Here is a 4,990-nt window from a genome sequence, read left to right on the forward strand (position 1 = left end):
TTTTTTTTTTTTTTTTTTTTGTGCACATTGTTTGTTTTTTAATCAAATGACTATAATATATTTGTCTTTTAGTGTTGTTGATATATTCGGCCCCACAGTTGGATTTGATTGTGTACATTGGGTTAAATTTGTTATAAGAAATTTTGAATTATGTTGTTACGTATTAAACTATTTAAGTACTTGGTTTATTTAAATGCTTGGATTTTAAAACATTTTGTTTTGTTGTGATTTATATTATTGTAACAAAAAATTTATCTATATATATTAAATTGTACGAGGGGTGGGGTGGGGTGGGGTGGGGCGGGTCCCCACGGGGCCCCAAGGGGCGGGGATGGGGCAAGGTAGTATGCCCCGCACCCCGGGGCGGGGCGGGGACGGGGAAAGGCAACAACCATGAGGGGCGGGGACGAAGGTCCCATCCTCCGACCCCGCTCCGCCCCATTGCCATCCCTATTAGTTCGTATAATATTGCATAAATAAATCCAACATATTGGATGAGGCTTTAGAAAAATTGGAGTCATCATTGTAATGGATGGGCAAATTCATGAAATATGCCCACTTTAATTTTTTTTTTATGTAAGTTTTATTTATTTATTTATGTAAGTTGTGTAAGCTTTTTGTTGTAAAATTGGTAATACCTTTAGCATTTTCCATATGTTCTTATGTTTCAATGCTTTGATTGGGGAGTTTTGTTTTGTGTGCTAATATTTTGCATGTGAAATCATAGGTGAGACATAATCAATACTTAGAAGCATAGTAGAAATAATTATACATGAGGGAATATTACTATAAAACTAGTAGATGCATATGGTAGATTAATGTTATGCTTTTATTTTGAAGCAAATAGAAAGATGTGCTTAATAGGTTGGGTTTGAGGATAACAATTTTTTTTTTTTTCAAATTTTGCTGGAAGGGTAAAGATTGTTGAGAATTTGTGCCTTTCAAAAAATAAATGGCAAATATAGTAGGCAAGATCACCATTGAGCAATTGTAGGCAATGAGAGTTTTAGTAGGGATGGCATTAACATAATAAGATCTTTGGTCCCTTCGAAAGTGTTTGTTTCCTATTAATTTGTTTCTTCTCTTTGTTTATTTATTTATTTTTGGGATATGCTTTTGGTGTTATTGAAATTGTTTTGGATATTAGGAATTGCATTCTTCTGTATTAGTTAGATATGTATAGTAAGTTATGTGTAGACTAACGTTTAAATCATATAGTAAGCAAGGTGAAGTAAGTATGCTTTAATTATCTGATGTTCTTCAACTTTTTGATTTCAATTACCTTTTGGGTTGGATTTAATTTAAACTTTTTGGCTGGGTTTTAGATTTTTGGGTTAGATTTGTATTGTTCCTTCCTTGCAAGGATGGCTTTAGGCTTGACATTTTGTATAGTGATGTAGATTGAATCAAATCTGATACAACTGATTCTGTTACAATGAGAGAATACTATGCATATCAATTGTTTCAACAATTTGATATAGATGCACCAATGGGAAAAAAAAATTGCAGTGGTGTTGGTGGTGAATATGAGTTTAGCATGGCATAAAAAATTAAAAATGTGATGCTCTTGATGTATGCTAAACTCATTCATTTAATTATGTTCAAGTTTTATTTCATAACTCTTGCCTTCAAAGACTATTTTAACATGATTGCGATTATATTGCATTAAAGGTTAATTTGTTTGGCTCCAAGTAATTGTGAAAAGGCATGTTTGTTTTATTTCAATGTAATTTGTCAGGCTCCTCCGTAAATACCACCAAAGTTTGGGTTGTGATGACTGAGAGTGAAGCTGTTAACCTCAGAGCCGGCCCAAGCGAAGATTGGCACTCAAAAGGAAAATCTATATTGATCACACAAATCTTTGTGTTCGTAACTAGATTTCAGCATGCATACTTTAGAATGTATAGTAATAATAATTCTTTTGTAAATGGAATTATGAAATTTTTTGGATTAATTACTACATTTTAATATAATAAACAAACAGATTGATAACTAACGTATCTTACACACTTTGCAACGACTTTTTTTTTTACAAATTGATTTTATTAGCCAATTTCTCTTCTACTTATTTCATACTTCAATAACTATATTCTCTCAAACCCACAACCTTTAAAAAAACTTTGAACCAATTAGTTAGTACTTATGAGATTTCGATTAATATTTTCTCTAGATCGTGTGTTGATGCTAGGTTATCTCTGTCTTTTAGAAGAACACCTGCACGTTAACATTATTATCTGAACAACTAACCATCCACCCCCTTCCCTATTTTACCATCACATTAAGTATAATATATTAAGTTGATTGTTTCCTAATTCATAAAATGACCTCGTGCATTGCACAGGTTAAACACTAGTATATATAAAAACAGAGACTTCATGCGTGAGATCATGAGATCCTGCCATATGGCTCTCTAATATTGCATATAGCCTTCCACATTAACTTCTTCTTGCCATTCTTCACAAAAGAACGTTTAAAGTAGCCAAAAGTTGTGACTAAAACACTTACATCGTAAAAAACTCAAGCCCATCTTTAATAGTTTATGTAAACGATGAGATTTAATTAATGGGTAATAAATAATATGCCATCCCTTTTAACCTCTGAGTCTCTAAATCTTCCGGTTCTTTAGATGCTTTAGCTACCATTCCCGGAATTAAATTCCTTTAAGATTTCCAATTTCTCATTCCTCTCACACTATTTTTTACCAGTACAAACTCAAGGTGAGTTTTTCCTCTTTTCCTCCCATGAATTTTTTTTTTTTTTAATAATGGATTTGTGGCTAATCCACTTTAGATGTGTTTAACCATGCGTAATTGGTTTTCCCTGTGCTGTTTTGTTTGACAACTTTGTGCTTTTTGGATTCACAATTCTAGTTCAATGTATAATCTTTTGGTATTTTACGGCATTGATTTGTTTTGAAAATCCCATCTCTTTTTGCTTCAATTAGTGGAGCTTGGGTTTGGTTCTATCGACAATTGTGACCCCAAATTCTTTGGTCCGCAGTGAAGAGGCTTTCAAAGGCCTTTGTGTATTAAAGGTACTTTCTCTTTTGTCTCTTTTGTTTATGTTAGCTATATTTTTCCGCAGTTGTCGATTCAAATTACTATGAAGTTTTTGGGTTTAGGATAATCATTGTTTATTTAAATACCATAGTTGTTCAATATATTCCTGTTAATTGTTAACTATGTAGAAACAAATCAAAGAAGGAGGTGTATTGGAGAAAGGAAAGGAGCTCTTTGAAAACCCTAAGAAATAGGCTTTTGCTTAGGTGTAATATTTGTGTGGATTCATGTTGCAAAACATTCATCTTATTCCCATTTGGAACATGCAAATCATGTGATTGATAAAATGCCTCACTCACTTTTGCATTAGTTTAAGTCAACTTCACACAAACACTCATGTTATAGCTAAAGATAATTATGCCATACATTTAAGACTTCCAAATTTCATTTTCTCAAGTTGATTAATGGTTTAATTTTGTAGGATTTGAGGATCGTTAACGGCATGTTGTGTCTATGGAGGGTTATAGTATAATTACAATTCCAATGTCACAGAAGCTGAAATGGAGTTCACTATACAGAAGTTGCCAATGCAATTTTTGCGTCCTCCATCCAAAATGGGCCATTAGGTTTCTAATATATGAGTTCATTTTTCATAGATTATCTTGTAACCAATCCCAAAAAATACCATATTAATGAAACATTTGACATAGTTCCTCATTCTATATTCATTGTCATCATCATTTGATCATCTAGCTAGGCCGATAGCGTTGATAAAGATGTGCACTTAATATATAATTAGTCACTAACTTGAGCAATGCATGGGAAAATTTATATATATAGTTATATACTCTTATCATTGATGAAACAATAACTCTTTAAATTCTCCACATGAAAAAATAAATAAAAATTGTTTATCATTTGTCAATCTATATAAATTCTCACAACTCTAAATAGTCCACTGTCTACTCTTTCACTCGTTTCAACTTCAACTCTTAATTACTCTAATTTTTTTTTTATTTAAAAGACATGGCATTTGGTTTGTCATGATAAATGCAAATTCAGTCAATGAGTCTCACATTTTTTTTTGAAACAAATGAGTCTCACATTCAGATAATCACAAGGTTGACTATTTATTTGAATAAGCTAGAGCTCATACAACCGCAAAAACAACTAAATCAATCAAGCTAAAGTTTAACAATGTTACAAATATATTAGCCCAATATAATAGGCCTAAACCTAATCCTACTTTGTGAGTGAGTCAAGTCTTCTATTTGTACTAGAAGTCTATAAACCATAGTTAATATATGGTTAGTCTCAAAGTTTAGTCTATTATATAGACCCATGTTGAGTTCATTATAACAAAGGATGTGATTTAAAAAAAAAAAAAAAAAAACAATGGATGTGTGTGTAATCAAACTGAATTACGTAATCCCCGTATTCTTGTGTTCTCTATTTGCATCTATTCTAACATATTCAACAAACAAGATATTTTAGGATGTTAAGTTAAAGCACTTACAACAAATCCTTTTACCATTAGTTTAAACTAACTTTAAAAGTAAAGTTAGGCTGATAGATAAGATAGGTATTACCTGCTGCTCAGAATTAGAAGAGTGTGCAGCTGGGTGGGTGAAAGATACAGAGGTGGTATCAATGGAGAGTTCAGCGGCGTTGAGGATGATGAAACTGGTATCTGCCACGATTTTGAGCTCAATAGCCACAGAGCCAGTGAATTTGCACGTGGTGAGGTTCAGTTTCAGCCTTATGTCGTAGCATTTTGGGACAGCGAATTTTGGGAGCCGAGGTTGCCCTTTGAATTCCTCCATGGAAACCATAACTTTCATATTCTTTCACTTAAAAGAAAAAAAAAATNAAAAAATAATAATAATAATAAGGATTACCATCGATTCTCAAATAAATAAATAAACTAAGGATTACAATTGTTGTCTTTGCCTTGTAAGATGAAAGTAAATTGACACAAATTGTTTCTCATA

General features: G+C 32.3%; 1 long non-coding RNA gene across 1 annotated transcript; it reads left to right on the forward strand.

Annotated features, from left to right (window-relative positions):
- Positions 1–356: 356 nt before the first annotated feature.
- Positions 357–3,994, forward strand: LOC136061921 (uncharacterized). Its single transcript, XR_010623772.1, has 3 exons — positions 357–2,717; positions 2,945–3,034; positions 3,481–3,994. It is a non-coding gene; the product is annotated as an uncharacterized LOC136061921 (long non-coding RNA).
- Positions 3,995–4,990: the final 996 nt, after the last annotated feature.

Source organism: Quercus suber, unplaced genomic scaffold, assembly GCF_002906115.3.
Source record: "Quercus suber isolate HL8 unplaced genomic scaffold, Cork oak 2.0 scaffold_363, whole genome shotgun sequence".
NCBI classification, from domain to species: Eukaryota; Viridiplantae; Streptophyta; class Magnoliopsida; order Fagales; family Fagaceae; genus Quercus; species Quercus suber.